This window comes from Tursiops truncatus, chromosome 14 (genome assembly GCF_011762595.2).
Source record: "Tursiops truncatus isolate mTurTru1 chromosome 14, mTurTru1.mat.Y, whole genome shotgun sequence".
Classification (NCBI taxonomy): Eukaryota; Metazoa; Chordata; class Mammalia; order Artiodactyla; family Delphinidae; genus Tursiops; species Tursiops truncatus.
This window is the reverse complement of record NC_047047.1, coordinates 84,225,744-84,238,529: the sequence shown is the minus strand read 5'-3', so window position 1 is coordinate 84,238,529 and position 12,786 is coordinate 84,225,744. Positions and strand designations below refer to the sequence as shown.

The following is a 12,786-nucleotide window of genomic DNA, read 5'->3' as shown; positions in this document are numbered from 1 at the left end:
CCGCCTCCTCCTTCTTTTTCTTCCTCTTCTTCCTCCTCCACCACCTCCTCCTCCTCCTCCTACTCTGCCTCCTCCTCCTCATCATCCTCTTCTGCCTCCTCCACGGCCTCCTTCTCCTCCTACTACTTCTTCTTCTTCCTCTTCCTCCTCCTCCTCCTCCTCCACCTCCTCCTCCTCCTCCTCCGCCTCCTCCTCCTCCTCCTCCTTCTTCTTGTTCTTCCTCCTCCTCCTCCTCCTTCTTCTTGTTCTTCCTCCTCTTCCTCCTTTTCCTCCTCCTCCTTCTCATCAATAAATGCTGGAGAGGGTGTGGAGAAAAGGGAATCCTCTTGCACTGTTGGTGAGAATGTAAATTGATACAGCCACTATGGAGAACAGTATGGAGGTTCCTTAAACTAAAAATAGGACTACCATATGACCCAGCAATCCCACTACTGGGTATATACCTTGAGAAAACCATAATTCAAAAATAATCATGTACCAAAATGTTCATTGCAGCTCTATTTACAATAGCCAGGATGCGGAAGGAAACTAAGTGTCCATCAACAGATGAATGGGTAAAGAAGATGTGGCACATATATCCATTGGAATATTACTCAGCCGTAAAAGGAAACGAAATTCAGTTATTTGTAGTCAGGTCGATGGACCTAGAGTCTGTCATACAGAGTGAAGTAAGTCAGAAAGAGAAAAACCAATACTGTATGCTGATACATATATATGGAATCTAAAATAAATAAATAAATAAAAAGGTCATGGAGAACATAAGGGCAACACAGGAATAAAGACACACACCTACTAGAGAATGGACTTGAGGATACGGGGAGGGGGAAGGGTAAGCTGGGACAAAGTGAGAGAGTAGCATGGACATATATACACTACCAAATGTAAAACAGATAGCTAGTGGGAAGCAGCTGCATAGTACAGGGAGTTCAGCTCGGTGCTTTGTGACCACCTGAGGGGTGGGATAGGGAGGGTGGGAGGGAAGGAGATGCAAGAGGGAGGAGATGTGGAGACATATGTGTACATATAACTGATTCATTTTGTTATGAAGCAGACACTGACACACCATTTTAAAGCAATTATACTCCAATGAAGATGTTAAAAAAAAAGAGAGTACACGTTGTAAGATTCCATTCATAGAAAATTTTAGAAAATACAAACTAATGTATAGTGACAGAAAGCAAGCAGCTCCGAGGTTGCCTGAAGAAGGAGGGGCAGAGGGAACAGATTACAAAGGGTCACAGGGACACTTTTGGGGTGAAAGATATGTTAACTCTCTTAAATGTAGTGATGATGTCATGGGTATATGCTTATGTCAAAACTTATCAAAGTGTACACTTCAAGTAGGTGAGTCTACATGTCAATAATAGCTCAATTAAAAAATAAATTTTAAGAAATAAATCAGAACAATGAATAGAAGAGAGAAAAAGAAAAAAACATAGTAGGAAAACTCAAATGCTTTCCCATGCCTCTAGTCTATTCATTCAGCGTTTTCCCTCCCTCCTCCTCACTCGAATCTCTGTCTATTGTTACACTTGTTCCCCAGATTGCCAACCTTGACCGAGCCTGGCTGCAGAAACGTGAGCCTGGTACTGGAGAATGGGGATCCCATTTCAGAGATAGGCAGCTCATTTCTCCACAGTGAGATTTCATTAGGATAGGGATGAGGCTGACTGCAAGCAATGTGCTCGCATGGAACGGGCTCTCAATACCCCTCAGTTGGTGATTATAGAAACCTATTGAGGGGTAAGCTTCCGATCACGTGAATATAGATTGGAAGAACAAGGTACAGCAAAATCTGAGTTCTGTCGAAACTGGCATGTAAAACCTCACAGTGCAAACCTTACTGAGGAGTCTTATTTTCAGCAATATTTTCTTAGAGTGCCTTAAACCAAGTCAGACTTGTAATACTATACCAAACATTGTTTTCTAAGGAGTTAATTCCTGCCAGTGTTGGATGAAACAAAACTATAAAGAAGAAAACTTGATGAGCCCAGAGTGGATACATATTTACTCCCACTAAAACCCTAGTGAGGTGACAGAATCTGGTTTTCATTTAAACTAAAATCCTACAAAATAACAATAGTAACGGATCTAAGCACTGTGTATGATGTTTAATAATGCTCTGAGAATCTGTCCCCCAAATACTGGCAAGAACTATATACTCTTTTGAGGGAGCTGAAAATCCATTCAACTTTCTCTGCTATTAAATTATTGCTTAATAAGGAGTGCAGCTATTATAGACCCTGCATCTCTATCGTTTCAACACCCTGGAAACCGCAGTCAAGGAAAATCTCACAGTATGATTCTAGAGTGACAGCAACAACTAAGAGGAACAGTAATGTCCCCAGGTTCAGTGCCAAAATCCCATGGCCAGGAAGGATGAAGTTGGACTCACAATATGTACAATTAATCTCTCTTGGCCCAAATGCTCCAGTTTCTCCTCAACTGTGTGTATGGTGGTAAAAGGAAAAGAGGTGGTTAAGACTCTCTTCCACAGCATATTGCTCCAGATATTGACTTTTAAGAGAAAAATCATTATTCTATGTATTCCATATGTTACACATTTCATCATCCTATGATTACAAAATACTACAGCAGCCCTTTCTTCATCCTGAAATTATTATAACTTGAGTCTCAACTGGCCTGGTCAACTGGTGACAATTTGCAGGGAAATGCAAAATATCCCTGCATATTCACTAGAATGACTAAATAAAATTAATAATTAAAAAGTTTAAAAAGAAAAAAATGTAAAATGCCAACAACACCAAGTGTTTGCAAAGATATAGAGCAACTTGAATTCTCATACACTGCTAGTGGGATTTCAAAATAGTAAAATGACTTTGGAAAATAGTTTGACAGTTTCATATAACATTTCATAGATATTTACCATATGACTTAACAATCCCCCAGAATAAAAACATGTACACATAGGACTTGTATAGGAATAATCATACCAGCTTTATTCATAATCACAAACAATTGGAAACAACCCAAACATTCATCAACAGTCGAACTTGCTGTATAATCATACAATAGAATACTGCTCAGCCATAGAAAGAAGTAAATTACTTATGCCCACAACAACATGGATAACTATCAAAAATATTATACTGAGGGGGCTTCCCTGGTGGCGCAGATGGTTGAGAGTCTGCCTGCCGATGCAGGGGACACGGGTTCGTGCCCCGGTCCGGGAAGATCCCACATGCCACAGAGTGGCTGGGCCTGTGAGCCATGGCCGCTGAGCCTGCACGTCCAGAGCCTGTGCTCCACAACGGGAGAGGCCACAACAGTGAGAGGCCCACGTACCGCAAAAAATTAAAAAATAAATATTATACTGAGTGAGAGAAAAAAGATATAAAGTAGTTCATTCTGTATGACTTCACTTATGTGAAATTCTAAGAAAACCAGAGCTAATGTATAGACAAAAAGCATATCAGTGATTGCCAGAGTCAAGGGAGGGAGGAGCTTGACTGCAAAGGGAATAACATAACTTTTGGGTGATGGGATTGCTGAGTGTGGTAGTAGTTATGGCTCTTCCTAGAGCCCATGAGGTCCCTTTTGCACTGCTTCTTGGTTCTATCCAACAACTGGACAAAAATGACCCCCTGCTCTTAGGAATGCCCTCATGTGTCACTGTGGCTTAGAGTCCTGCCTAACTATCCAGCAGTCCAAACGACAGAGGACATTTCTCCACTCATCCCACATCCCCTCTCCTGCTCTCATCCTCTCCTCTGTGCAAGAGTAGCTTCAAGATTAATATCCACCCTTGATCAGACAGAAGAGGAAAGATCATCCATTCTGTTCAAGAGAAAATGAACCTGCATGGTATTTGCTCTCCACACTGAATCAGACCACCTTAATAGTTTATGTCCCAAAGACTAGGCTATTCAGTCTTAACAGATTCCATAGTGTGGTCCACCGGTCATGTTTCTCCAGCATAGTATGAAGTAAAGGACATCCACATCCATCCAGTAAACAAATATGTGTTCCTTATATAACATCCACACATGAAATGTGTGCACAGGAGGGTACATACATACACTCAAACACAATCTTCCCCCCAAGCAATAATATTCTCACATAGCAAAAGTTAACAAAACACAGGATAAAAGGAAGTAAAGTGCAAGGATAAAGAGATAGAAAAGACCCACAGAGCCATGGGTGAGAAAATACATTAAAAGTTAAAGCTGAGAAATTTAAGTGATCCTTTGGCATCAATGTGATCATGAACACAAATTCAGGTTACCTGAATGATCTAGGACATAAAGACGTACAGGAAGATGGATATAGATACACACACATATACATATTAATAGATGATAGATTATGATGATGTTGATGATGGTAGAAAGATAGATATAGATACAGATAGATACAATTTCAATATAGAATTTTAACTATTGTAAAGACTTCCTGACTCCCCACAAAATATGTCTACTGACTCTCCAGGGTAAATTCCAGTTTAAGTAACACTATTACAAGGACTCTTTTTAAGCATGAGAAAAGAAGATCTCTGTCTCAGTAACATTAAAATGAAGCCATCAGGCATTTCAAACACAGAGGGTAATATAAATTACACACTAGCCTCTTCATGACAAAGCTGAAAGAGTCTCCGTTGAAAAGCTGGACATCATGAAGAATTTTAGAAAAAGCCAGAACTAAGCAGTATCTCAGATAGAACATCAGAATTTTCCTTTCCTTTGTGGCAAAGGAACCAGGAGTTGGAAGAAAACTGACATTTGTGGCTCACCTACTAAATGCCAGGCATTTTGTATGTACATCACATATATTACCATATGAAATTTAATTTAGCAACCAAGAGGGGTAATTTGAAATTATCTTACACCATTATGGAAGATACAGATGGGACTTAAAAATCTTGTGTGAAGATGTAAACCAGTTAACTCTCATAGTTCCTATATTTCCAGAAAAAGATTTATTTTTGTGTGTTATATTTTTTACTAATGTCTGTGTGGCCCACTAGCCTATAAGCTCTATCAAGAATACTGGTCAGATCTGGATTTTACTCACGACTGGATCCCCAGTTCCTAGCACATGGACTATCATGTAGTAAAGATTCAATAAATCATTTGTAAATAACTGAACAAATTGCTGATTTTCCCCATATTGCTTGTATTTATGGGACACATTGATTTTCTCAATTTAAGGAAACAATCCTTAAACTCTTCTCTGTGGAAACAGGAGACAGAATATTAATGACAACACCTGAAAACTTAACTATGGAGTTATGAACAGGACCTAAAAATAGATTCCTCTGATAACAGCTTCACCCGACAAATGTTAGGCTCTGTAAAGCTTCCCTCTTGTAGACACAGGGCAAAGCCACACATTCACAGTTGTCAAGTAACACTCTTAGCTAAAACTTAAGCAGAACAAAACCTGACAGTGAGCCATGGTTGAATCTTAGTCCCGGCTACATAGTATCTCCTAGGAAAGTGAGTGTTTTCCAGATTAACTTAAATGCCAAAGCTGGAGCTGTGAACATAATTATGGCTGACATTTTTGTTCACCCGCTTGACAGATAGTTAGCAAGAACTAATTGTCTTATGCAGAAAATGTTTCAATTTTTAGAAGAGATGAAGGGAAACGGCTTATAGTACTGAAAGACAAAAATAGTACCATTCCTTGTTCCACTCCTGCTAACCTGTGGAGGTTGGAAAGAGGTTGGGGACTCTTTTCCTCCACCCACTGTCCCACAGGACAGAGACTCTACCCCATGTGCAAAAAGCTGCACTCCAATAGCCACTGTTCCAGCTCCTTTTAGGGTAGAGGCCCCACAGCAGGAGAGGTGAGCCAAAAAGATCACAGATGATCGCCTCCACACAGAGACCAGCTCAGAGAGCTGGGATGTCATCCCGGGAGAAGCAGGCCACTGTCCCAGCCCCTAGCTCTGAAGAAGTGGCTCAGACACTTTGCTGAAGGGGAGAGAGAGACAGGCCAACGTAATAGGAAGATCAGAAGTTCTCCCCAAAGAAATTGCTGTTATTCAGGACAGAATGTAGTGAGATTCAAGCCTAAAGACTTTCTCAAAATCAGAGGAGATTCTGGTGGTAAGCAATTAAGAAGCCAGTCACCCCATGACAGCAAGGAGCTAAACAGTAGTCCAGCTAGTTTACCAGAAAGAACCAGCCAAGGAAAGAGCCGGGAAGATATGTCAGAACAAGTCCCAGGGACTGGCCTCAAAAAGAGCCCTGGAGGGCTTCCCTGGTGGCGCAGTGGTTGGGAGTCCGTCTGTCGATGCAGGGGGCGCGGGTTCGTGCCCTGGTCCGGGAGGATCCCACATGCCGCGGAGCGGCTGGGCCCATGGGCCATGGCCGCTGAGCCTGCGAGTCCGGAGCCTGTGCTCCGCAGCGGGAGAGGCCGCAGCAGTGAGAGGCCCGCGTACCGCAAAAAAAAAAAAAAAAAAAAAAAAAAAAAAAAAAGCTCTTAAAGGGGCCCAGGTTTAATCATATTAGTCTGCAGAGCAATTTATGCCCTAGGATTGTTGAAAGCAGTAAGCAGTCAGGATTAGCGGGGGCCTAAGAGCTGAGTGTGGTACCAAAAGTGGCAGACAGCTTAGCAGAGAGACCAGGGAAAGAGACAGATACAGGGAGCCCTCCAAAACGTCCATCATCTCTGGGTCCTGTCCACATGTCCAAGGCTGAGCCCACAGTGAGTGAGTACAGACACTTCACACTGAGCAGGAAATAGACTTCACGGAAATAGTCTATTCAGGTCACAAGACAAATACATAAGCAAATGACAGCAAGCCCTGAGGGGGTGGGGGGGTGGGAATCAATATTCATGTTGTTAAAATATATTATCTAAGATGTCCACTTTTTAATATTAAAAGAAAATGAGGCGTGCAAAGAACAGGAAAGCATGATTTATACCATCCCTTAGAAGCCATGCAGTCGGATCATCCAGTTGACACCGAAATTATCTTTAACTATAGAAGATCTAGGAGCAGAGAGAAAGCTGTAATCCTCAGATATTCACAGGACCTTGGGATGTTCTAGACACTGTCACATGCATGCTGTGACTCTGTACTTCTTGTTTAATCTACTTTCTTTCTTTTTGTATGAATACAGAGTATGGGCATATGTGTGTGTGTGTGTGTGTGTGTGTGTGTGTGTGTGTGTGTGTGAAACAATTTATCATGTTAGAGACACCTATTTGTCACTCTTTACCTTCTTCCTTATAATAAATACACATATTAGATATTTTTAAACTTGTGCCCAAAAGCTGCGTCCTGAATTTAACATGATTTGATTTTTGAAAGCCATTATTACTGCTTTTATCCTGAAGTTGTGCTTCATCCATTGTAGTCACTCAGTGTCCAACACTCACTAACCTATTACGTGTGCCGTATTGTTCCAACAGAAAATTGAGATTTACTGTTTGACAAGCGTGAATTAGGTTAGGAGGATTATAGAGGATTGGAAATGAAGATTATTCTAAACTCTGAAACATAGATTCACCAGAGGTATTAAAATAATAATAAATTTATCTTTGGTAGGCATTCCTTATTAATCACCTTCATCTACATAATTACTTGATAATATATCATGCCCATTTGCATTTGAGGGCATCAGGCCTCAGTGTGTTACATTACCTCCCCAAGCTATACATCTTATTGTGCTTAAGGATGCTATTCATTTTATCCATTTTTAAATCCCTTGCTCTTTTCAACTTGCCAATCTCATAGCAAACCTTTGCTTAGAATACCATTTCTGGCTTCTTCATGATTACTGAACCATTTCCTTAAAAAGCTTGGTATTGTCTCTACAGCCTTTGTAGGACAACGGTGCTGCCAGCCTCTGATAAGCCTCTCTGCTCAGTTCTCAGTCATCCTCTAGATGCCATATTTGTGTGACCCACATCTTCATTTCCATTCCTGATCTGCCTCTAATCTACAATTCCAACAGATTGTAAATCCCAACTATTGTCTTGCTACTGGCGCATCTAGCCCCTCCATGGAGCTCAATGAATTATGATAACGGCTAACATACGACAGAACAACTTAAAAAAAGGATTACGTTTAAATATTTACCATATAATGCCAACATCCTGAGTATATCAAATACCTCTTAGACATAAGAAAATGTGTTTGGCTATATCACTGAACACAGTATTTTAAAAATCTAACAGCTGGGATGAATATGTTTAACATCAGTATTACAATGAAAGGGTGATTACATCACATCAGTGAGAGACTGAGAGACCAAAAACAAAAAACTAGTAATTCCGTAGTAGAATTACGACGGAATATTTTTTTTAATGGAAAGGACCTTGGGCATCATCTGGTTATTTTTTCTAATGAAGTATAGTTGATTTACAGTTAGTGTTAGTTTCTGGTGTACAGCAAAGAGATTTATTCATATATATATATATATATATATATATATATATACACACACACACACACACACACACACATTTTCCGATTATTTTCCATTATAAGTTATTATACAATACTGAATATAGTCTCCTATGTTTACAGGAATCCGAGCCCGCCCTGGGAAGGCTGCTCAGAATGAAGTCCATGCTTTAATTCCACCCTATCGCCAAGCCACGTGGACCCCTAACTGGGAGCTGCAGGATTATGACTATTTAATCCTCCTCTGTGCATTTCCCCTTGCTTTTTTTCCTGCTTCCAAACCCCAACTCTGCCTCATGTTTCTATCGGCCAAGAGAGAGCCTTGGACCAGCCCACCAGCAAGCACAGTCCTCCTGGGGTACAGACCACAATCTGCCCATCACCCGGGTCGGTTGGGCTGAGACATATGAGCACAGCCTGGTGTTTTCAGCTGCTTCCTGAGCAGAAGGGCAGGAGGCAGGGCCTCCAAGCACAGGACTGGGAAAGTGGTGGCCCTGCTCGGGGTTCCTTGTCTTGCACACCTTCGTGCCTGGGAGTTACTCCGCTAAGGAGAGTTTTCTCTACATTTAGCAAAATCAGGGCGAGTGCCTAGGAAAGTTACACACATTGGTCCCTCAGGTAACAGCCCTACCCTTGGCCAGGGAGACCACTTATCCAAGCAAAATTAGTGGATTTTTGACTGAATATGACTTAATCTGTATGGCATAAAGAAAGGATATCTCAGCTATTAGCACATGGGCAGATTGTTCAGATGGTTAAATATTGCAGTGTTTTAGAACTGGAAAAATCCTACTACCTCACATGAAGGTAAGAAAACCAATGTTGAAAGAAGTCAAATGAGACACAGGGCAAGACCCAGTCTGCACATTGACTGGCGGCAGAATATGTTAGAACCAGAACTCCTGGTGCAGGTTCGTTTGCGTCTATAGGATGTGAAGTCTGTCCAGCTGGCCAGTTATTTTAAGCCATTGGCTTTTAAGTCTGGAGGTTGCGTGCAGTGGGTTGGAGAGGGGAGCCTGACCTGGAGATGGAGGAAAAGTTCAAAGCCGTCTTCGTTTCTGTCAGCAGCTCTCTCTCCCTCCTCACCAAGTGATCTCGGGAGGTGAAATGAAAGTCATGTCAGTTTATACCCAGGAGAACCTGGAAACAATAAAGGCTTAAATTTAGACAAGAAAAATGAAAACGAATGATCATCAAAAGAGGCACTCTTATGGTCAATTAAAAAAAAAAATCCTACTGAGAGACTAAAGCGAGATTTGGGGATTTTCTTTTCATAGGATTGTCATGGTGTGAGGAATTTGAGAGATGTTTGTATCCAAGCTTTTCTTGGGAGATGAGGTCACTTTCTCACAAGTACTTTTAAATAAACACACACACGCAGCTACACATATATGTACGTACATGTAGTTTATTTTAAAACCATAGTATTTCTTATTTTTCTGAATTTTGCCCTAGTTTCTGCTAAAGGCCACTATGCATTCACATTTAAATATGGCTTCAGCTTCAGTTTAGCATAACATGTACCCCAATTTATTGGGTATAAAGTGGTTAACAGAAATGCCATGAATGCATATTCAAGGAGACCCTTTAGCTGCATTAAGAAGAAAGTACCAGCTTTCCTGCTAACCTAGAAATGTAATTTTTAGTTCATTCCTCAATCAGGAGGTAACTTTTCAAAGCCCAACCTGAAAGCATGAAATGTAACCTTCCTAAAGGTGAGAAGAGACCCAAATCACAGATGAGGAACAAGAATTCTTGTGGAAGTAGACTTAGCAGTTGTGAAGCTGCAGGAAGATAAAGAAGCTTCTCTTAGGATAATAAATACCTACAGGCTGGCATTTTGTAAGAAATGTCACTTATATAAAATGTGGAGGTTGTTGGATATCAATGTTATGTTGAAACACATTCCTACGTAATTATTTTAACTAAAGGCACCTGGTAAGGGCAAACTTGAGGCAGTTTTTTGTGTTGTCTCTTTTTTTTAATTTTAAGATAAAATAAACTTTCAGGTAATTGCTTCCTACCATTTTGCTGTTTTGTTTTGGTTTTCCCTTATACCAGCAGAAACAAAAGACATCCATCATGAAGCAGAACTTTTTTGAAGTGGGACAACCATGTGTGCCCTCCCTCAACCTTAAGGCAAGTAGACTGATTCCCTCTTCCTCTAAATTCTAGCATTCTGACTCCACAGGAAAGTACAATAGTCCAACAGATCTACCAATACTCTCTTGTTATAAAATGCTAGAGAGTTTCTGGAGACGGAGTTTAAAAATTGCACAGGAGGCAAAGAACTTTCTAAAACAAAGAGGCTTGAGATCCTAACCCTTTTCTGTAAGGTTAGAGATTGTTAGACTATTTCTGATGGACTGAAGTAGCTTCAAATAAATTGAGCAGTCCATGAGGGACACCAGGGGCTAAGCCATTGGTGAGTCTCTGCAGGCTTCCTAGAGTCACCACCAAGGGTGGGGCAGCCCATTGCGGACGCAGCACAGGAACGATGGCAGAACCACATGCAGCCCTCCTCCCACCACTACCCAGGGTCCTGAAGCTGAGGACACGTGGCTTGGGGGGCATGGATATCTCAAGTATGTTCAAAGAGCAGCCTAACAGTGGCTCAGACTGACTTTGGTAAAAGGAACATTCTCCTCCCCCAAGGAAATACCACAAGAGTGATGCACATCAGACACCGTAACCCATCCTGCCGCGGGCACAGAACCTTGAGGCTTCCTGCTCACCTGATTCAAGGTGGTGTCTGCCTGAGCTTCTGCAGTCCTTCCGCAAGGACCACCCAAGTGCTCAGCTCAACTGAGTGTAGCAGCCACATCATAGAGAACAGCCTGGACCCTCCTGCAGGATGATCGGATTTCAGAATCCTCAGCAGTCCTTTGGGTTTATATTTTTCTCTTTGAGATGTTGGTACCTACCCCTGAATTGCTGGATTGAATCAGAACTTGTCCTTTTCACAGGAAGAAGAGAACTCTGGAAAAAAGAAAAAAATAGTCTCTCCATTTGCAGATGGCAGACTGGTCATAATCTGGAGGTTAAGAGAGTTCCCTGAGTTTATACACCAAACCAATGAACTGGATTATACGGCAGCTACATGAAGCTTATCATTCTGGAAGGTGAGTTTAGCCTTTCTTAGCTAATTTTTTGTTTGTGTTCCTAAATGTCCGATTTAGAGATTCCACTATTCCCACAATTTGAGGCATACGCCTGGATTGTGTGGCTCCTGTGTTATTACCTTAATTCAGATTCTGAATTAAATAGTTTTATCCATCTGAGCTGCCTCCCTTACAGGATGTGAATTCACAGACTTCTTTCTTCCTCAGCATACTTCATACTACACTCACATTAGAAACACTCCACAAAAACAGTACCAAGGCTTCAAGGGAATGCTAACAGAACAAAAATAAAGAGAGACCAAAAAAAAAAAAAGAATGCTGTGAAAATCCTGCTTGCTAAATAGAGGACTAAATGAAAGTGTTTTTCTGAAGTCTGCGTTTTAAACATAAACAGATCTGCAAAATTCCCCTCTGAGATCCTTTCACTGTATTAACACATTCTCAAAGCTTAAAGTTTACTCTTTGAAAAATTAGCCCAAAGAATAGTGCATTGTGCTTCAAAAGAATACTTTAAGATGATCTCCCCCTGGGTGTGAAATTTTATTCTTAAGAGACTGAAGTAAAAGATAGTGAAGTTAAGATGGCAGTAAGCGCCCCCAAAACAATGTTGAATTCAGTTATTACTTTTCTCAAAGAGTTTACATTCATACTCGAGATCAATTTAAAATGGAGAATAACGATTCTAAACTAAATAAGGTTTGAGGTTTGAAAAGTAGCATTATAAGTTTAATTTATTTTTATTTTTTGTCACTTTGAATTTTATACATCTTCCTACAAATGAGTTTAGGATGATTTGCACCATTTGACTAAAACACGCATGCTCTAATGTAAAGCAGCCCTCTTCCTGCTTCTCCACACCCTAAATTCACAGGCTCTTTTGACAGAGTTTGAAGCTTAATTCAAATAGATGTGCCTGCATAGAGCATCTACCTTGTACCAGGGACTGTGAGAGTAGAAAGGTAATGAAAACTTCATTCCCAAAATCAAGTTGCTCATAAATTTGTGGGTGAGGCATAATATACATAAAAATAAGACATGATGAAATAGACAAAATATAGGCAGTGTTTGCTGGAAAAAGGAGCAGAGAGAAATTCATTGGGGCAGGACTGGGAGGGATGGGGGTGGTATGATCAGGGAATAACTGAAAATAACCAGAGTCAGCCTTAGGAAACTATCCTCAAAAATCAGTTTTAATTCTCCTGTGCGTGCAGATGGAAGGTGGTGAGCAGTGTATAAAGGGGGAAGCCACTGGCCTGTGTGTGGAAATTGAAGCATGGAGGGAAG

General features: G+C 40.9%; 1 long non-coding RNA gene across 1 annotated transcript; it reads right to left on the bottom strand.

Annotated features, from left to right (window-relative positions):
- Window positions 1-213: 213 nt before the first annotated feature.
- On the bottom strand, window positions 214-11,353 carry LOC141276416 (uncharacterized). Its single transcript, XR_012325917.1, has 4 exons — window positions 11,305-11,353; window positions 11,116-11,227; window positions 9,402-9,520; window positions 214-331 (listed from the first exon to the last, which is right to left on the bottom strand). It is a non-coding gene; the product is annotated as an uncharacterized lncRNA (long non-coding RNA).
- Between the last annotated feature and the right edge of the window lie 1,433 nt (window positions 11,354-12,786).